The sequence below is a fragment of the Cinclus cinclus genome, chromosome 17 (assembly GCF_963662255.1).
Source record: "Cinclus cinclus chromosome 17, bCinCin1.1, whole genome shotgun sequence".
NCBI lineage: Eukaryota > Metazoa > Chordata > Aves > Passeriformes > Cinclidae > Cinclus > Cinclus cinclus.
The window spans coordinates 8,459,700-8,481,945 of record NC_085062.1 but is presented as its reverse complement, the minus strand read 5'-3'; the positions used below and the strand labels follow the sequence as shown (position 1 = coordinate 8,481,945).

Sequence of the window (22,246 nt, the reverse complement as noted above, 5' to 3'; positions counted from 1 at the left end):
TGTCCCATCAGAGTTCAAATGATGAAGCATTACACTGCATTATGTTCCCTCTTCCAAGTATACATACACAACAAAAAAGAAAGAAGGAGTAATCTGGTTAGTATAAAAAATTGTTTCCCTCAAACCTGGTTCTTACTACCTGGTGATAAATAGAAAGATTTCATTTGGCAGAAAGGTGGTAAATTTACATAATCTATTTCTGCACAGCAGACAAGTTTTCCTTTATGAAAAAAAAAATACAAAATAGTAAACAAATGCAATATTTCCTCTAGTGTTGTTGCTTGACTACCCTGGTACTTTTCCCAACAGATCTGCCAAGCAGATATAGGACATATAGGACATAGCTCTTCACTTGTTTTGCTGGTTAGCCTGGTGCTTGCCTATGCTCCTGCTGGAATTTTTTGGCGGCTCTTCAGTGCAGCAGCACCTAAATTAGCATCCACCCAGATAGCTCTGGTTCATCACCCTGACCCACCGCTGAAAAGTCTGCTCTGCTTCTCTGTTTGATTTTGTTTCAGCAATGGATGGTAACCCAAGAAGACAGTGGATTCACCACGGTGCCTTTGTGCACATGGATGTTGTTCCCACAGCTCGATGGCTTTAGAAAGGGTGGCAGCCAAAGAGGAAGTACAGGCTTGCCGTGGTGCTAGTTCCACCTATAGTGATTCTGTAATAGAAACTCACCCTGCAGAATTAGAAAAACATGACAGGACAGGGGCTACCTCCAGTGAGCGGTGTTAAGCACTTCAAAACCAAGTTTTGATGTAATTAGTCACATTGGAATAGCAGCACAGAGGCAGTGTGTCTGATTCTAGTGGCTTGCTTCCAGAATTGCTGATTAAGGGACAGAAGCAGCAGCACAGAGGCACAAAATACCCACTTTTATTTAGCCAGGCCAGTAAGAGCCCTTACTTCTGGGTCACTGAGATACACTGATCACGCAGGACAAAAACAAGGCTTGTAACTTAACAGCATCTCTCTATATAGATGCATCCTGCTCAAGATAGCAAGAAACAGCCTAGTACTACAATTTCACTACATAATGGTCCTTTTCAATGCATGCAACGCACAAAGTCCCTGGATATGATTTTTAAGTGTTCCATAAAGGACAAATAAGGGAAAGGAAGGGAAACAGTACAGCCAATATTTTCTACCTGAACAAAGCAGTAGTAGTAATAGCAGTCATAATAACAATTATTATTACTACTGAAGTAGGAGTGGGCTTATTTTCCATTGATGTGGCACTTAAAACAGAGGTCTAGAAAACGCTGTATGTAAGTTGTCTAAGCATTGAGGCTTGCAACAGCTATTAATACAGAATATTTACTTTTTTTTTGTTTTAATTTTTTCTTTTTCTGCCCTAAATTATATTGAAACCAGGTAATGAGCCTGCAGAGAAAGCCCTGGAAAGAGAGTTAGAATTCTAATTCAGCTACTGACATTAGTGAGAAAGATAATGTTATTATTAAACTTCAGTATGTTTTGCAGCATAAAAACTAGCATAGTACAAGTTGTTTAAATTACCTCTATTTATCTCACAAGTCAAATTTTACAGAACTGTTCATGTTCAGTAGGACGTATGTATAAGGTAGGCTATTACCTTCAGTAGATTTTAAAAGCAGTGGTCAGGTGTCAGCAGTAAAAGCCTGTCTATCAAATCTGAATTTGGTAGCTGAAGTCTAACATGGATTTAACAACCACAAAAAGTGAATGTAATGAATCAAGGCAGCAAAACATTCAACCAAGCTTAGAGCACTGTGTTTAAAATGTCAGAACTGGCCACCAAGAGCTTTGACCAGGCCAGGAGTATGGCTCAGAGAACACTCCTTTGGCTGACATCCCTTTGTTGATGAAAGCCTTATAGCAATCTGCCTTGTGTATCTTGTGCAATCTTCAACAAAAATAAATCCAGTCCAGATATTTTCCAGAGGTGGCCAGTTACAAACCCTTCTTTGACAATGATGCATTTCAGAGGTGGAAGAGGAAAGGTGTGTTGGAAAAGTTGTTAGCAAAAGAGAAGTAGGCATTATTCCTTAACTTACAGTACTCCTAGAACCTCACTTCTAGCTGAAAGCATGGGACCAAGGACAATTGTGAGTTTAAATCCTGTTTAAAAGTTATCTGACTAAACAAATGGCAGGTACAGCCTTATAGAAAGGCCTTACTATCCATTAGTTTGCAGAGAGTGTCTCTTAACAAACTGGAACATTTGAATAACATCACCATAACCCTCCAAAGCCCTAAAAAAAAAAAAAATCACAGTGGGTTTATATATTTCAATATCATTTTCAATAACCCTTCCTTTTGTTTTCTAAAAACAAAAAAAAAAAAAAAACAAAAAACCACAAAGAAACAAACAAAAAAAAAACCAGAAAAAACATACTCCCAAGTTGAGAGGCTGAGAGGAGCCCTGGTTCAGAAAAGGCTCAGATGCATTTCTAGTAAAAAACCCAACCCCCCAGACCTTAATACATAGATGTCTCACTGGGGCCACAATCTTTAAACATTGAATGTGGTGTGCAAAATTTCACCCCTTTGCATTTAAAAGAGGATTACAGAAGCAAAATAGCTGGACAAACAGCAGCAGTGATGGTCTTTTCCCAGATTTAGGTTGGTTACCTCACATTCAAGCCACACTTTTTTCAGAGCAGTGAACCTGCTCAAATACTCCCATGCAAGGAGGGAATGAAACAAGACTAAGGCTCTCCACTATCTCCACCATACCCATGACACTGAGACACAGCACATGCAAAGACATGAGAAGTACAGGGCACAAATCACAGAATACAGTAATGCTGCAAGCAGATGCCACACATCAAACAAAGCTTTGCGAGCTAAGAGCCGACAGCATCTTAGTAAGCAATATTGCCCCAGGAGCTGGGTAACTGCGAGCTGCCCTGCCCAGCCTGGGGCACGCTGAGACCCCCTGGGCAGCAAGGCTGCTCCTGGAGCTGGGCTGCTCTCACTACACAGCAGGAAAAACTCCATTTGCTCTCAATTTGCACAAAGACTCTGGACATCACAGAAAATGAAATTGCTAAACAGAGGAAAAGAGAAATCCCTTCACCCCTTTCAACAGTATAAAATCTACATCTTCATTACAGGTTAGATTTCTCTTTAATATCACTAAATCTCTTCCTAAAAGTAATTACTGAATGAATGCTAAATGTGTTATCTTAGCAACCTCTGGCAGGAGCTGCTATTTGATTTAATCTCCGACTTATAGATTGCAGCACATGAATATTGTTTACCTTTTAAGAAGCAACACCAGTGAAGCAAAGAATCAATCAAAAACAGATCTAAGGAATCACTCATTTCACGTAGAGGATTTGTGGCTGGATGAGAAGACTAGACACCGAGCACTGAACAGTGAGCTAACAGTACTGCAGATAAAAACCAACAAACAGATTAGATGTGATGTATCAAATTAGATGCTGTTAAAACGTCAGCCTACTGTGCATGTTAGACCCAAGAAAAGACAGTGGCCAACTTACTTATTTCTCCACCTTCCCAAGCAGTTGAGCTGCACTGAGCAGACACTGCAGCAGTGAGCACGGAGAAGAAGACAAAATAAAATCCACTGTTTCCTACGTTGCTCTCTCCCACCCATTTAAGACATTAAAAATGCTGTGTCCAGCTGCTACTGGAACCAAGTGAAACTGAAATAGATGACTTCTGCACCCTTCAGTTTCAGATAGACCAACTTTTTTTCAAGCACTTAACGACCCCACTGGGAAGAGAGCTTTCCTGTTCCTCACTGATCCTCATCTGATCTTCCTTTCCCCACATCCCATCAGAACCAGGACTCTTAGAGGTGTCGATGTAGTGGGTGGTTCACGGCCACTAACCTGCCCCCAGGAGTTGCATTTGGCAGGTCATTAGCCCATGACTTTTAAAGGTATTCACATTCTAGAACAGCAGAAGCATGGCAAGAAGTGCTGGAACTGTGTTAGTCCAAATGGTTCCCTATCCCCAGCCCCTGCGAGCAGTCAGACAGCAGAGTTCAGAAGCTGAGGCACAAACATGCATTTGCATCATTCACAGTGGAGCAGCAAGAGCTCTGTGAAGAAGGCTCAAGCAGAAAACAGGATGCAGCACCCTTGCTTTTCTCACACAAGTATTTAGCACTTTAAAATAGCTAAGATCAACATGTGGAGTTAATCGGGCAGAGGTCTGGAGAGCTGGGGGAGGAAGAGAAAACATGCAGGACAGAGCAGGATGTGCAGCTGACTTTTGAGGGTGGGGGCATGGAAAAGAGAAGGAAAATGGAGGATGGAGGATCATTTTGCAGAGGATACCACATCAGCAAACTGAAAGTGGCCCTTGTTTAGTTTATGACATTCCAATTAGTGCCAGGCAGAACTGCCCTCCCAGCTCCCTGAGGCAGCTCTTGCAGGACTCCCACAGAAACAGCACAGCTTTGCTTAAGGACACGAGCACCTGTCTGGTACCTCTGTGCGGCAACGTTTGGATATTTGGGATGTGGGCAATACCTGCTCAACAGCTACAGCTCCTGGCCCAAAAGGGAGAGAAAAAAAAAAGAGTGAGATGATTTCCCAGTCCCTTCTCTCATGCTCTAGAATAACAAGGAGAGCCTCACATGGCTAGGCCCTTCTCTACTGCATGGCAAACTTCCCAGGGAAAGGGAATCTCCGTGGGTGAAAAGGGTAGGGTCCCTGTGTGCATGAAAGCACTAAAATCAGGAGAGCAAAGTGATTTCCAGTCAGTGCAAGGCTGCAGCAAAGCAGGAACACCTTGCTATACAAGCTGAAACTATGAGCAGTAGAATGCAGATTAACCACTTGGTTGCCGCTTACCATGCCAGGTACATTGGGCTAAAGGCACCTCCATCCAGTGCTGCCCGACGTGCCAGGTACATCCCATGATGTTCCATTGAAATCACAACAGGCCATCAATAGAACGTGGCTGCACGGATGCAGAATGGAGAACCAGCAGGGACGCTGTTAAATGCAATTAAAATACTGCAATCAAAATTGAAACGTACATTTTAAAACAGCCACCTGCCTTAAATATGTAACTGCTAGAACAACCTCCCCTCCACCCATCTCCCCACAGCTGTTGAACTGTGACGGAAGCAGAACAGAAAGACTCTGCAAGTTTCTTACTGATGCTCCCTGGTCACTTACGTTCATGACTCCCAACAGCACTGAGCTTCAGGGAGACCAGTACACATGTATCCAAAACCAGCAGATCCCAGGAAGTCTGCCCCAGCTTCCTTCTGCCCAGAAATTCAGGCAGTGAAATATCATCACCATTTAGAAATGCCTCTATGACAAGAACAGCCTGGTGCCAGAGCTTCATGTCTCATTCCTGACACAGTACAGGCAGCCGAAGAAACTCTTCAAACCTGATCTGCTGTGTTGTCCTTGTTACCCTGTCCCACTTCCCAAGCCTTTGAAAATATCTTCTAGAGATGTTATGGCATTGGGCCAGACTGGATACTTTGGTGTAAGGCTGAGAGAAGAAGACACTGCAGACCCTCTCCTATGTATAATGATGCTTCACTGATAATTTAATCTCCATTCTTGGAGACTGGAGATCAAATTGATTCATGATGAACTGCAGCTTGTATGAGCGTCGCAAAACTTAAGATCTATAATTCCACCCTCCCCTACCCAAAGGAAAAAGCAGCATCATCTTTTCCATGTCAGGGAAAGGCACATATCAAACTACCCTAAGTCTGACAAACTGGTTGTATCCTCTGCAGTGTATATCCTATCCTTTCCACAGAGTTCCTCTAATCAGCTCCAGTGGGATTATCATGGAGGAGTCTCAGGGTAGATGCTAAGCACAGGTTCCTTTCTACAAGTGGTGATACTGCCCCAGTGAAAATAAACAAAAAAACCCAAAAAACCAAAAACCAGTACAGAAATAAGCCTGCAGCCTGGCAAGGATTTAACATAGGTTTTTAGACCCTCATGGTGAAGTGAAACATGTGCATAGCTTTTATCACATTGATGGCTGCATGTCTCCAGCTGTGTTTCTGGAGAGAGAAATCTTATATTTAAAAAGTGAGAATACTATTGTTTACCAACCTTAAAAGATAAAAGGCCAAATTAAAAATATCTATAATACTTAGTGATGAGTGAGAGTATAAAGCAGAACACAAGCCTGAGGAATTGAACGGGCTGTAATGAAAAGGAGAGCGTATAAGATAGTTCATTCTTCCTGAACATCTGCTGGTCTTAGGCCCAGGACAGTGTTCCCATCTTTCACACCTGCATACTTATCCCCACAACTCTGTAACCAAATCCCTTTCACACTGAACTAATAGGTCTTTTGTATTCAGATCACCCTGTTTTGACTGCTGTAGACTGAAGATTTTTAAATCTTGTCAATACAATGAAGTAGTGAAATGTAAGCAGCTGTTTGCCTACTGACCTGGGCTGTGCTGAGCCAAGAGCATTTGCTGAACTAGTCTGAACAGACCACTGCCAGCATGAACAGGCCAACCCACAGTTAACTACCACACTCGAAGCATAATGGGCCAGAGCCATAGGAATTTGGAGCTCCCCCCTCCAGAAGATCACGCTCTGCACAGCATTAAAGCAACCTGAACTCTGGCTGCATCTCCCAGCATCAGAACTCTGCAAAACCCTCAGCAATACCAGCAATTCTCAGTTTATCACAGGCTGAATGCTGCATAAAGGTATTTCTTGAACAGCAGCTCAAACATGAGGTTTTTCCCGCCCAGATTACATCAATTTGTTTCTTGCTACTGTGAAGCAAGAGCTCTTCCCCATAGTTGTATTTCCCCTCTAGGGCAGAGTTTAGCAGAGTGCTTCAACCAAAGGTGTTTCCTACTCTTAGGACATCTCACTGCAGTCAGAAACGAAGCTTCCTGCCAACTCCTAAACAGAGCGCTTGTATATTTTATACTTATTGTCACTGCTGTCACATAGGAGACTAGGACTACCCAAACCTCTACTGGGAGGAGAACGGGAGAGGCATGGACATTGCAGATCTTGTCAGCCAGAGCCCAGCATTAAAACTTCCTGCATAGCTGCAGAGCACAGTTGATCTCAAGAACAGAGCAGTGGCACAAAACAAAGCTTCAGAATCTCAGGACCACTTAGTGACCAGCAGTAGATTCTGGGCTCTTCTCTTCCTACAACAACTGAGCAAACTCAGTTTTAGTTACCTGCATTGCAAGTAGTAAAGGCAGCTCCAATGTCCAATGCTAATCTAATTTAATTCATTTCTTTACTCCCTATTGCACGAAATAACAACAACATATTTAATGAAGTAGCTCAAAGGCCGCTTTGGTACTCAAAATTTCTGTTTCCTAGCCACCTCTGAGCCTGTACAGAATTCTCCCTTTACAATGCAAGAACTTAGGACATGACTAAAGGTTCGTTGCTACCTCCCAGTTAATCCTGGAGAGTGTCAGTCCTGGGCTCTGTCCTTCGGTAAGGTAGGCCACTTGCAGGGGGTGCATGGCTCTGAGGGCAGGAGCACACCCAGCACTGTGGAGAAGGAGGAATGTCACGACCCTCTTCCAGCCAAGACAGTCCTGCAAGACACTCCCTGCTGCAGCACTGCTTTAGGGCTCTGAGTCACCACAGGTACAAGCTGATAGCAGGTTGTGAAATGCAGTAATACTGGAGCAAATGCATGACCGTTTCCACTGTCCCTGCAACTGAGGAGAGATCTCCAGGACAGGGATGAGGCAGGCAGCTGGAACTAGTGACTGTGACTCAGACTCCTTAGTTACATGATTTGTTAGAGCAAACAAAGCTTCACAGTACTAGGAAAAATGGGATCAGGTTTGATAAAGATCCTCCCAATCGGCCTGTTTAATTTCTTGTGTGGACTCAGCAAATGTTTCTGCAGAGAGAAGCAGTCTGCACATGAGCATCTGCATACACAATACTGCTAGTATCATGAGCTTGCAATAGTTAACACCAGGTTTCCATGCTGAGGGGTGTAATAACTGTCTCGGACCAAAATGTCATCTCTCTCACCACATGCCAGATACCAATGAGCACAAGCACTGCTGTCTTGTTTTTCCCAATAAGAAAAAAATCTCATTCCCTTTACCCATATCTATAGATCCAGCAACAGTTCTTAATATAAATGATACCTTAAATGCAGCACTTTAAGTACTTATCCACATTTTTTCACTTTGCTTTTCCCCAAAAACTGACCCTATACTCAGCCTTGTACTTAGCAAAGAAATCTTTGGTTTTCAGTTTCACTTTGGTGAAGTCTTTCAAGCAAACCACTGCAAGAGTTGGTCCCAGCAGTATTAAGACTGTACTGCCTACCAAACATCCCTCCAAGTCAGATGCTTAACCCATCATCCTGAACACTTTTCATTTGGCCACCAAGAAGTCTCAGCACATCAGAGCCTGACAAATGAGAGGAGGCCAAAGTCATTATTGCTTGTAAAAGCAGAAGGCCTAACCGAGTCAAAGTTCTGCAAACTACCTGTATTGCATCCAAATCCCTCCAAGCTGAAAATGACCTAATGGGAAAGCAGAGTTACTAACTTTCAGAATTCTTCATTTCTTTGGCTGCTTTTCCTCAACCCTTACTTCTTATTTTGACTGTTTTATTCCTCTGTCTTCTTCACTTGAGACTTCAAGCATTATTTAAACTCAGCTCACAGGCTGCATGGAGGTCAGGCTGTGTGTTTCCAAAATCCACCTCTTCCCAGCAAAGCTCCCATCCTGCTGGCTTTGTCCTGGAGCCCTGCACAGCAGTGGTCCAGGGATGCAGGTATGTCGGGCACATTTGGCCAGCCCTCCCTGACAGACAGCTTCTCAGCCTGGGGGATTACAGCCCCAGGCACACTAGGAAAGGCAGCCCAGCAAGGTCACTGGGTGTTGAAAACTTTGCTACAGTCCAAAGTGCAGGATCTTCCTCCTTTCCTTCCCTATACGCTATTCTTGTCAAGGTCAACGATTTCCTGGCAGTCCTCAAAGTACACAAATTATAGGCTTTTGTCATGAATTAAGACTTAAAACTTCTCTTCATTTAAAAAAAAATCTAGAAGGGGTGGAGCAAAGCAGGGGGGAAGTACTTTTGCCTAAGATTTGGTTTTGAAAAAGGGATTGACAGTCTATGTATGTGCTTTACCCTGTAATCTGAAAGCTCCTCAGGACAGGACCCTTAAAAGTATTTTCTGCTGAACCGTATACACATCCCAGAGCAAGAGAGCCAGCAGCTCCTTGCATCCATTCCAGTCTGCTCAGCTTCTCCTAAATCAACACTGCCAGAAGGCAAGACAGCACTATAACAAATTAGCACCACTCACAATTTGTTGAAGTTGCTGTTGCATTGTTTGTTTATTTAAAACACGCGCAAGCACACACACACATAAACCTCCCGAGCCTGCTCTCTGCTGCCATCCCCCAAACTCCAGATTTGTAGCCTCAGAGAGGCAAGCAAAGGCTGTGGATTAAACCCATGCAGAGCGACAGCCACCGTGCTGGGACTATGCTCAGGAGTCCTTTCACTCCTTCACTACAAGCAAAACCAAAGAATGCCCACAATTCCAGCCTGGAACATCATGGTGTAGAAATCCTTATTTCATCACCTGACTAGGGAAGTGTTGTTAAGAAAAAGAAAGAGCCACAGGCTTGAAAGGACCCAGCACTAATACAACTCTCAGAGCTAATGCTATTTATGAACATCCAAGGGATAATCTGCACCCCTTATCAGCCCACAAGATTATGAGATCTTTAAAATAGGAAACATGTCTTAATTCATAAAGCACTGTATAAGTTACAAAGCACAATATTAGTGGTAATAAATAATTGCCAAAGTCAAGCACAGAGGTGGCTGTAAAACCTGAAGCACCATCACTGCTTCCATTTCATTCTGAGCTCTGGGTAATAGCACTGTAGATTCCCTGGTTGTGCTAACTTGGTCTCTCATGCACCAATCTGGTTTTATTTTAAGAGATCTTTTGGTAAAAGTGCTATGCTTATACTCACAGGAAGAAAGTAATGTTTGATCATGAGGTGGTCACTGTGAGGGTGATTTTAAAGATCTGGAGTAGATTCTTATCCTTCCACCAAACAGTTTCATTTGCCAGCCTGTGTGCCAGCAATGATTCCTCCACACAGCATTTCTATCTGTAGGCAATTATCACACACACAGAGCACCCTACTATTGGAGCAGATGCTCACCAGTTCCATCATGCAGCCTATAGAGACAGCTTCCCTTTTATTTCTCTTGGTTTATATGACAATAAACTCTGGGCTGCTGCAGGCATAGTTTAAAGGACAGTAATGTCAGCATCATCCACTCAAACCCTTACATGCTTTCATTCAGGTTTTTTTTTTCTTCATTTTAGAGAAGTTTTTTCTATCTTATGAATGCTCTAAGTGTTTTCATTTCTGGCTGCTGACAGATAACTGCATTATCCAAAGTATCTCTGCTTGTCTGAGTTGAGCATGGCTTTGGTTTCTGGACAGGCAAATACCACAGATACCACAGCTATCTCCACCACTTTAACAACAGTTCAGGAAATTAAGAGATTTTCTATTCAGATTGAGACATTGGCATGGAATTCTGTTGGTGCCAAAGCATCATAATTTTATTCTTTAGATAACCCATGATTTATCAAATGTTTAAATACTCAAGCTTCAGTATTTTAAAAGCTACTCGCTTTACATTTGTCACCTAACAAAATTACTAAGCAAATGTGTGCATTTTTTCCCTGCCAGAAAAAAAAAAAATGCCTCAAAGAGCAGAGCAGAATGCATCACCCTCCTTCTTTCAGCATTATTAAAACCATCTCATTGGTAATTATTGTCCTCAAGGTGGGTGTGGGGGAGTGAAAATCTGTAACAGATTCTATTTTTAGAGGATAACCTTGGGAAAAACAGGAGGTACCAGAGAAACAGGCATGAGGGGTGAAGTTATGACAGTACTGAAACTAGCAGGAGACACAGGTGTACCAGGTGTCTATGCCAGAGAGCTCTGAGAACACAAATGTGGCCACACCTCCTGCAAGATTTAGGCTTGGCTGGCAGGTTTCAGAGGCACTTAGAATTCACAGAGACAAGTCATATATTTAAAAGTTTGAGCAAGAGTTAAAAAAAAAAAAACAAACCAAAAAAAAAAAAAAAACACCAAACCCAAACTAAGGGGTTATTTTAAAACTTTGATGGATCACTTCCCAGGAGTTTTCCCCTCTCAGCAAGGAAAGTGGCTAAAGGAAGACAAAAAACAGCCAAGAAGCCAAGCAGAACCAAAACCTAAAAACAGACAGAGAAGCTGGAACTTCCCTAACACAGATGAAACAACACAGCAGTTTTATACCTACATAAATAGGATCAGAATCTGGCCCAAGGAGTAATACATGTACAAACTTCTGCTCACAGCCACAACAAACATTGATACCACACCTTAGAGTCAAAGGAAAAAGTAAAATTCTTCCATCCTTACCACTTCCAGCAGAGCACAGTGATATAACAGCATCAAGAGATGCCCAGAGGATGCAGGAAGTACTCTTAGTGAGGATACATTTGGACTAAAACCTCTCTCTTGGCACTGTGCATTCCCAAACACCTGTATCTAGGATCCAGCTGCTTTCAGCCCCTGGCTGCACATTATTCATCCACATGCAGTTCTGTCACAGAGAAGGGCTGAATAAATTGTGGCATTGTTACACCACATTGCAGGTGCTCGGAAACGCACACATCCTGAGGCTCGTGTCTCACCAACCATAGGGATGTTCTGATGCCATCCAGCTTTCCCTGATCCAAGTCAGTCCACCTTGGGTTAATTTATTCCCTTCTCCAGGCATTTTCTTGGCAGGCACTTCACTCAAAGAATATGGTTTTTGAGCAGGAAAACCACCTCAAAAATCCCAAACCAAACAAGTCAACACCTCTGAAGAACCTGAATAAGTCGCATAGGCAGCATCCTTCTTATCACAAGTTATCCTCCACCACAGATGCTAACATGTCTTTCACATACCTGCTTTCTCTGCAACCTCATGTAAGAAGCCTGACAGTAATGCCAAATCCCCAGACCCTTCCAGGAGCAGTCACTGCACACCCAGACCTACTCCAGACAATCAAAGTCTTATAACAGGGTATGTAATGTGAAAGCCCGTTTATTCTTGTGCAGGCAAGAAATAGCAGGGACTTGCCTGTTGAAAAATTAGGCGGTATATAGTAATTAATCAAATTGATTTAAAAGAGCCAGCTGCATGTGTGGATGCTGGCCCTGGCAGAGACAGTCCCAACCCTACGCATTTGCTTACAAATAGGCAAGGTGCTTTGGCACAGCCACTGAATCCTTTGACAAAGTTGGTTTTGACATGTTGGAAAAGGACTTGGATTTCTCAGCTGTTCTCTAAGCAGAAAGCAATTGAGAGGACACACCCAAGAACTGTAGCAGACACCAGTTTAGAATTTGTCTTCATTATGTTCTAATTTTTACACAACTTTCTACATTAGCAATAGCCAGATGAAATTTTTCATGTTTCTTAAAACAGAGGAGAGGTCAGGAAAGCACCGTTACACATCATTTGTTCATTCTCTAGTGATAGTCAGAGTCCAGAGTCCTGGGCACAGGGTTTCTACTTACATTTTCCCTATGATTCTTAAGCCAACAAACCAAATAGAGTTAGTTGTCAGGTTTAGTGGGCTTCAAAACAAAATGTGTATTAGAAGGGGGATTCTTTAATCATCATATTATTTAAAGGATTTAGTGAGGAATCTAAAAATCTGTGGAAAGGTTTGTTGGAAGGGGATTAGAAAAAGAAGAGCCTTATAAAAACAACCCCAGACACTTCAATCACAGGGTTTGTTCCTCTTCTCCATATAAAACCATAGAATCACTTAGGCTGGAAAAGACCCCTAAACTCAAGTCCAACCATTAGCTTATCACTGCCAAGTCCACCTCTAAACTGTGTCCCCAAGTGCCACATCTACATATCCTTTGGATAATCTCCAGGGATGACAAGTCCACCATTTCCTTGAGCAGCCACTTCCAGTGCTTGATGACCCTTTCCTTGAAGTTTTCTCTAATATCCAACCTAAATCTCCCTTGTTCCACCTTGAGGCCATTTGCTCTTGCCCTATTGCTTCTTGCTTGGGAGAAGAGACCAAGCAAGACTCCCTCTTGCTACAACATCCTTTCAGCCTTGTTGAACCTCACCCAGGTGGCCTCAGCCCATGGATCCAGCCTGTTCAGGTCCCTCCGCAGAGCCTTTCTGCCCTCCAGCAGATCAACACTCCCACCCAGCCTCGTGTCACCTATGAGCTCACTGAGGGTGCCCTCAAATCCCTTACCCAGATTTCTGATAAGGACATGCACAATAAAGCCTGCCTTCCATTAGGGAAACAAATCTAAAAGACCTGGAAAACACTGCACTGAGACACATGATGGGGAGGTTCTGGGAAGCAAAGCAGCAGCTGAAGTTATATGGAAATAACGACAACATTCACAGAAGTTCCCCTTGGATCATGTCAGCGTGTGGGAATGAAGGATTAAGATTGAGTATTTGCATTTCCCAGTCAGATGCCAAGATAGTAAAGCTGGCAGGCTGAAGTGTTGTGGCATTCCTTGAAGGGAGTCTCCAGCCATGAACACTCTGTGTACAGAGCTCTTCTGCTTGCAAGTGTCTCTCTCTAACAGTGAGTATTTTGAATTTTTTTAAATGTAGTCTAGGTCAGTGCTTATAAAAGTAAAGCATTAACAGCTCCAGCATAGCACAGGCAATTGACAGATCCTTGCCAACACAACCCCAAATTAATCCTGTGCTGTGCTCCCAACCCACACACATCAAGCAGGTAGTGCCATGGTGCCAACTGCTTCAGTCAGCATGTAAGAGCAAAGTGCCATGTTATTAACTCTTCTAAAGGCCACAGCAGAGCATTTTGATCCCTGCATACAACAGACACCTGAATAATTAGGGTGCAGGGCTGAATCCCCTGGCAGACATGGCTTTTAAAATAAGACCTAGCACTTCTGCATCATGGCCCTCTGCAACAGATTCCAGTGCTTTTATGTTGCTTTTTTAAAGGCCAGCATTAACATTGTCAATGTTTACCAGGAGGAAAAAAAAAAAAAAAACAAACAAAAAAAATCACAAAAATAGAGCCATCATTACAGAGGATGAGGCATCATGATCTGTTTTAGGGCATCCAAGTCAGAGCCACCACCCTAAAGGTCAGGTTTTGCCCTCTTTCTGCATCAGCCCTGGTCTGGCTCAGCCTCGACAAGTCCCATGGTCTTCAGGGCAGTACAACAGAGCAGGCAGCAAAGCACAGGCAAGAATCAGGAGCACTCATGAACTAAGATGGCTGTAAAGCCAAATCCTACATGTCAGAGGTCACAGCAGTAACTGAGGATTGTGCTTCAACCCCCAAAACATCCTCTGGTATCCAGGAAGGCTGCTGGCAGTAGGTGAAAGATGATTGTGAGACAGAAGAACAATGAAGGAAAGGTTCTTGGAATTGTTGTTGACACTGTGTGATGCATGCACAGTGAGAAGGCAAAGCAGAGCAGCACTGGGACCAGGAAGAAATTCAGAAGAATATTCCTGTGGGCCTTTGGGCCTGAACTTCTCCTCTCCAATACCCCAATTTCCATAATCAGAAGTGAGATCAATGCCTAACTACACAAGATGCTTCCACTTTGTAATGGCCTTAATTTCTAGGTGACTTCCTCCCTTGGAACTCTGTAATAGCCCAGCAAGAATGAAAGTCTGGAGATTCTTCCCAAAGTCCCCCAAATGCATCAGAAACTGGAATCTGCTGCAGGGCTGCAGAAGGTTGTCTCAGCAGACTCAGTGGGTAACAAGGTCTTCTGAAACAAAGTGTAATAAGTGTTTCTGCCTGGACTTGCCAAAAGACCTTAATGCAAAATAGAACTGCAGGAAAATTAGGGTGGACTCTAGTGGCTGCCTCCCCCTCAGGGTTTTGGCTTTTCTGGTTTTTTCTTTGTTTTTTTTTTTTTTTTTCCCCTTCAATCCTGATGAAATTCATTACAGTTGCATTTAAACTGAGGTTGTGATTTAAATTTTCCAAAGCAGGCAGGACAGGTTTGAAAGCCTGATATTTCAGTGTGTGTGCTTCCTGAGAACCAAGTTAGCTGCAGAGCCTTCCCCAAGGGATGCCTGGCTGGGCCCCTCTCCCCCTCGACATGTTTGCTGTCACACAGGCCAGTGGATTCCTGGCAAGTCGAGCAGGCTTGTTTCTTACAGCCAAGCAGCCTCACATTCAAACATGCCACTACTCCTTGAAGGAAGGTATTTACAGTTTACTTTTTAGTGCTATTTAAGTTCAAAGGGGCTAGTAAAGCCCCATTAAGCCATTTACATCAAACTGGTTAGTTAATTATCCTGTTGCAGGCTTTAAATTAGCAATTTATAACCCCTTCCCTGGAGATGCCAGTATTTGGAAACAACTCAGCCAGGACATTTTGCAGGGTGCAGTTAAGGAACAAAAAACACCACTAAACCAAAACACACCCCCTCAAAAAAAAAAAATAAAATCCCAAAACAACCCAGAATAAATATCTTCAGTTTTTGATTAACATCAATTAACTTCAGGAGAATCCAGTAGGAAGGGAGAGCCCACTATTACCAGCTAGCAGGGTTAGTGAGGCTGTGTCTACCTTAGGCTATGCAGCAAAATGTGATTTGCAGAGACCCAAAGCCAGCCTGAGAGGCACCACAGCTAAAGGAGGATGATTCTTTCCTTACAACAAAATATTCTGCTTTTCAGTAGCATAATCAAAGGTATTTTTACATTCATGTATACAAAAATGTGTCTGCCCACAACAGAGGAAAACTATTTGAGGGTTTGGATCTGGTCAAGCTGAACACCAGCATGGAGCTGCAGTCCTCTTTCAGGTTAGGATTTAAAAGACACATATTTATACCCCCTTGTCATAAGGGTAAATGACCCCATGGGCCAAGTGAGGCTGGAGCTGATGGGGTCTCCATTCCCTGGATTTTCTCCCCTGCCAACAACCTTTAATTTCTGAGGAGGAAAGTCTGTTGTCCACTCAGGAACTGGTTATTCCAGACAACCACACTGAGTGCAAAGCTGTTACAGAAGAGAACTACCACCTTCCCCCCAAAATACCTGAGTGCCCAACTAACCAGGTCCTAGAGCACAACCCTACTCCCTATATCTACCAGCCATTACTTTAGTTCTGCAAACAATTGACATACTGGATGTTTACGTGAAAATCTTATTTAAAATAAAGATGGAAGGGAAAGACTGGTCAGCTGCTACTATTTCCACACAACAATCTATCAAATGTAGGAGAAGCTTTCACCCCAATCCTGGAAGCTGTCCCAAACTAACAAGCACTTAACACCTCTCCAAGAGCAGGAATCCATGGAAAGATGGGCCATGAGAATGAGACTAAGGCAAACTAGGAGATTTCACATGAACATTAAAAAAAGGCACATCAAATTTGAGAGAAAAATTCCATTCTACTTGAAAGACGTGACAGATGGAATCAAGTCATGTGACAGACCCTGCAATTTCTTTTTCCTTTACTTACTACATCCCCTTTTCCATAGCAAAAAAAATCCCCCAAAACTATCTTTTGCCAAATAAGCATCAGGTAAACCTTAAAAAGAGAGATAAAAATCTAAGCCATTTAATTTTTTATGCTATGCAACCATGAGATTTAGTTTGTATTTATTTGCTTCTTTCTTACGGAGAGTAACTGTTTCACAGTAATTTTTGCATTGGGGGAGATGGAAAGAAGAGAGGGAAATACACTCAGATTTCAAACCAAAGTGACAAAGTATTTTTGTACATCATTTGTAAGATGGTACGACTTTTATGTGATTTACTGCTCTAAATTGCAAGACAGAGGCCTTATAATAAAAATACTGGTAAACACAACACAAAACCTAAATTATCTAAAGGACCGAAAAACCCAACCCCACACATAGATGACATTCTCCGAATTCTCTGCCCTTTCTTGGGAGCAGTTACACCCAAACCATCACTCAGACCAGAGGCTGTTCTCTCCTGCAAACACCAGCCTGGCCTTTGAAACCGCCCGCTGCTAACAGGCTACAGGACTGCCTAATGTTCGGGAATTATAAAATAACGTGAACCGAGGAGGAAGAAGAAAGCAAAGCTCTCCGGAGGATAAAATGAGTCTTTCTTGCTCCACCAAAACCTTCCATTTCCAAGGCATGCAGTACCCAGCCCGTGCCTAGAACAGGTGTGTCTCCTTAAATACCTCCCATGTTACACTTGTGTCTCATGAATACAGTCCTGCGGGATTATATTAGTACCAGTGCATACCAGCTGGAGCTACCGCCGGCGGTGTCCTGTGACTCCTCGCACGGGGGGAGCCGCTCTCGCCGCAGGCACGGCCCCTTTGCCACATGATCCCGGAGACAGACAGACAGACAGTCAGACAGACACCCTGCCACTGCGGCTTCCGAGCACTTGTGCTCCAGGGGCCGACCCAGCGCAGGGACAAGCAAGAGACCTCCTCCAGGGCAGGAAGGGGGCACTGCTGGGAGATGGTGAGCGCAGGCTCCGAGTGTCCTCTTCTTCCCCTCCTCTGCGCTCATTACCAGCAAATTCTCAACCAATTTATGCCGTATAGACACGGTGAAGACCTCCTTTAAATAAAAAAAATGCAAAAAAAAAAGGCTAACAGAGCAAAGTCCACCCAACCATTCCCAAGCAGAAAATGCTGACAGGGCACAATGCAGGTATGGCTAAAGCAGGATGAAGGAAGAACAAAGGACAGCGAGCCTCATACATCTTCAAGTCAGTGCAGAAAGACACCCCTTGGCAATTTCAACCTAATTCATCACTAACCTTGGAGCATGCTAGCTGCCGGCCTAAGCAGCTGAAAGAGATAGTAGGAAAACTTTTATGGCAGCAAACACATCAGTGGCATTTTTTGTGTCATGAGTAGCACAGATAATACAAAGGGAAGAACTACTTGATTTTACTTATAGCTCTGCAGCACACATTCAAAGGAATGAAGAATTGCCCCGATGCCATCCATCATGAAAGGGATCCTGTAGTAGTGATCAGGGAGCCAGAGCACCCACACATGTGAGAAGCTGCTGAGCAGCACACATGGGCTAAGAGGTGGAGCACTGTAGGATCTCCTCCTTAGTCCTCCTTTAGCAGCACAAGTGCCCTTCTTCGTCCAGAGAACAATTCTTGCAACAGCTTTTAGGAAAGAGTACGTGAGTTAAAATAAATGGACCAACCTTGATGAAAAGCCTAACTTACAAGGAATCTACGGCATCCATCAATTATTGCACTGTTAATTAATTCCAATTTCCAGATTTCAGTACACATCAGGTTTATCTGCTCATCCCTACAGCAACTAGCTCTAGGCATCACAATTAACTGTTGGGGATGAAAGCATTGCCAAGCTAAATATTCTTCTCAATTGTTTTTTTCAGTCCAGCTCTGCTTTATAACCCTTCAAGGACTGGGTGAAACAGAGGGTTCAATGAGCCCTGTGCAAGTAGGAAGCAAAGGGAAATTCTCACATACTTTACATCCCATTCACCTCTTCATCTCACTGGCCAGTTCTGTTCAAATAAATTTAGAATAAGGACATTTCATGATACTTCATTCTCAAACCCACGAGCAGGACCTCAAAGCCCCCCAAATCCATCTACCCCTACAAGCATCTTCTTATTTCCACAGGCCTCAGGTCTGTAGCCATAAAAATCAGCATTAACTGCCAGGTGAACTCTTACTACTTAGCCACCTATTTATTATGCTGGGTCCTTCACTACCAGGTAAACATCAGTTGCAAATGCTACCCCATGTTCTCAGACACCAGGACTTTAAATGCAGAACAGCCTCCCTTAACCAAAATTAACATCCTTATGTTTTCTTTATCCTTTGCCAGATACAGTGTTAGAGAGTTCCTGGCCAGTTAGCAGCCAGCCTGGTAAGAGCTCTGAACTTCACATATTTGTCAGGAAATCTTGGAATAGAGACTGTCCTGTACTTCTCCAGCAACTTGAAACCAAGTTGCAGAGAACCCAGAGCAGATCTGGGTCCCCAAACAGACAGAGGCCCAGCTGTATTTCATAACTGTGCCACATATAAAATGTGCACTTCTAGGAACCTTGAGACTTGGTGACACACCTAATGCAGAAACTATTATTTAAGAAGCCATTTTTTAAAATCCCCAGATTTAGTACAAGAGTGCAATCATTCACTTCATTAAAGAAAAAAATTCAGACTTTGGGAAAATCAGGCCTTCTTAGGAGCAACCCCTCTGCATACCCAGGACTGTGTGTTCCCATAGGGAAAGTCTGCATTTCTGAATTTCTAGGTGAGAGCAAAACAAAACAACTTAAAGTGGGAGTAGCTGAGAGCAGGGCTGTCCACGTGCCTCCGTACAGGCCTCTATCCAAATGCTCAACTCCCACTCCTGTCAGTACTTGCACGCCTTTAATCCAACTGAGGTTCTTCACCAACCTCCAGCTATTTCATGACGTGCCTGTCTTGGGGCATAAAATCCTAGAGAGTGTCCCCATAAATCAAGCACATTTGTTATATAATTGAAAAGGTTTTAAAGGGGAAAATGGAAAAAGTCCTACTGTCATTAAGAAGAAAATTAATGATCTAGAGCGCAGCAGTAATTAGCCAGATAGCTATTCTTTTTTATTGAGCAGCCAGACTCATAATTAAGGTTCTTTTTCTTAAAATAATACATAAATAAACTACTGGAAAGTTTTACACAACTTTAACTGGTGGAATTTCAGAGTTCAAATAAATTACAAGCTATTTCACTGTTGGACTGTCTGTTTCTAAGGCCATAATTAATTTTAATGTTCAAATTTGCAGTGCCAAAAATGTGACCAGAAGTAAAATAGGAAAAACCTCTTTAGGGCTCTATTGAAGTTTGTGTCAACAACATAGAATAAAGGAAAATAGGAGTCCAGGTGCACTTACGTTCAGAGATATCTTCAGCCTCACATACTTTGAGAAGTATTTAAAACAAGAAATTCAAAATTCACTAGCCCCCATTTGGGGGGAGGGTAATGGAGATGAGAGAGAGGAAAGGGAAAGAAAAGAAGAGATCAACTGTTCCATTAGAGACTTCATATATGAAGACACAGAGGGAGTTTCCTTTATCTGTGTATCCAACCATTGCAAATACAGGAAAACCTAGGGCAATGCCATGCCAGCAGCTAAAGGTGCTTTTACCTATTTATTTATTTATTCAAGAGAGCATTCAGTGGTACAGGAGACTGAATTTAAACAGAAGTAATTGAAATTACTACCAATTTGATTCTTGTTTTACATTTGCACTCTAAAAGGATGTAAAAGGATGATCAGTGGCTGGTAACTAAAATGCCATATTGATTTGCAACAAAATCTAATCTGCTCTCAATTTGGTCTTAGTGCAGCTCTGGTTAGCAGAAAATATCTCCAGCTGAAACATTTATTCCATTTCACAGGTATTTATCCAGCTAGCATTTCTTTTTTTTTAAAATTTTAATGAACAGCCAATGACATTTTTTAGGCATTTTCTCATTTGAATCATAATGCCTGAAAATTCAAAAAGTAATGATCCATTGAGAATTTGTTACTTCATTTTTGTATCTACCATACTAAGCGTTTAAGTCCAAACATGTTTAACATTTAAAACAAACTTTCATAAAGAAAAGCAAGCTGTAGCTGATGATCTAAAACTGAACTCACATTGCCTTGTCCTTCAAAATCTAGAGCTACCAGATGTTGGCCTCCCATTAGTTCTAGTTCTTATTCACCAGCTTAGAAAAGGAGAACAAGCATCCTGAATTTCTTAAGCTTTCCCTGTTTTCTCAACTGAAATCTTTTACTGATTAAAATGAAAATAAAAACAAAATCTTGCACAGGCAGCTTCATCAGTCAGAATAAACTCTTGTTCCTCATGTACAGGGACAAACTTTCTGCAACTGAGCATTCTGTCTTTCCTTAAACCTTTGGCAGAACACAAGCAATGTCTAAATAAAGACAGATCTAAGATCATTAAGATCTATGAATATTGCTTAAGGCAGCCATTGTAATTTCAAGTTTCTCTTCTTAGCTATTAAAAAGATTGTTCAATTCTGTAGCTTTCAGTTGTTATATCTACAGTGCGCTTGACTTTTGCACAATATCCCATAAACTGCCATCAAAGAGTACTAAAACCAACAAAAGAAAGAGGTGATGCATCCATTTCCTACCCCACACATTCTGCTTCACTTTTCTTGGCATATGTACTGAGAGGCTGTGATTGCATCTGTCCACATTTCTAGCAATTTAAATTAGAGTAAAATCTTATTTTCAAGAAAAATCTTAATACACATGCCAAAATAACAAGATAAAGCTTAATTTGCTTTAAAGGCAGAGAAACAGAAGACAGACCTTCACCTGATCAAACACAATGTTATGTGCAAAGTGCAGAAGAAACAGAAGGTTTTCATGGAACCTTCACATGCTACTTTCAAATTCACGTCTGCCTTCATAATCCATGATATTTCTCAAACCACTTCTGCACTAAGTTCCTTATTTGTTTATTCCTTCCCAAGAAAGTACTTCCATTTATAAAATTCATACTTTAATTGCTTGCACAGACCTGCAAGCTTAGGAAAAAGTCTTTCCTTTTGCCATGGTGGAGGATGCTGTTCAAGCTCACCCATGGCCACATGTTAATCATCCAGTAATCTGGCTGAGGTGGTAAAGCAGGGAAAGTAATGCTGTATTGGACAAGGTGACCTGGGCCTACATCATGCTGAACCACTGTCATATATGCAGCTTGGATGTGCAGACAATCCCCCTGGATAATTTACTAGTATTGCTGGTTCCCAGCTGTGGCCAGATAGCAGATGCACAGAATGCATTGTTCCATTCTTACTAATTTTTGACAAACTTTTTGACAAAAGTCTGGATGCACTGAAGGAATTAAACCAATAAACCTTCTTTGCTCCTTGCTATTAGCAGCCATTTTGCTGGTGTGGAGGGAGAAGCAACCAGGGGGACTAAGACTGCACATCCCTTCTTTAAAAGAAAGATGACTTGTAACTTGGACTTAGTCTAGTAAGAACACTATTTCCCTTCCCTAATGAAGTTCTTTGTCCAGTATTAAAGGAAAGTGATCTTCCAGTAGCATATCAGCCACCTCAAAGGGCAATTTAAAAAATAATGTACGGTTGTGATGTTTAAACAAGCTTTTCCACCAATTACTTAATAGCATCCAGAGACTTCAAGTAAGAAACAGGACCTTTCATACCAAGCAATTTATAGTAGCAATACACAGAGTG

At 42.4% G+C, this 22,246-nt stretch overlaps 1 protein-coding gene across 4 annotated transcripts in view; it reads right to left on the bottom strand.

The window, feature by feature from the left end:
- HIC2 (HIC ZBTB transcriptional repressor 2) overlaps positions 1 to 22,246 on the bottom strand; it is a 74,767-nt gene that overhangs the window by 7,093 nt on the left and 45,428 nt on the right. For 2 of the 4 annotated variants that reach the window (XM_062504712.1, XM_062504713.1), the window contains one exon: positions 4,818 to 4,961. The exons of 1 other annotated variant lie outside the window; for it this stretch is intronic. The gene's annotated coding sequence lies outside the window, so the exon portion shown is untranslated. Of the gene's footprint in view, positions 1 to 3,251; positions 3,384 to 4,817; positions 4,962 to 22,246 lie in introns of all 4 variants that reach the window. One more of the 4 variants, XM_062504714.1, reaches the window with a different exon arrangement.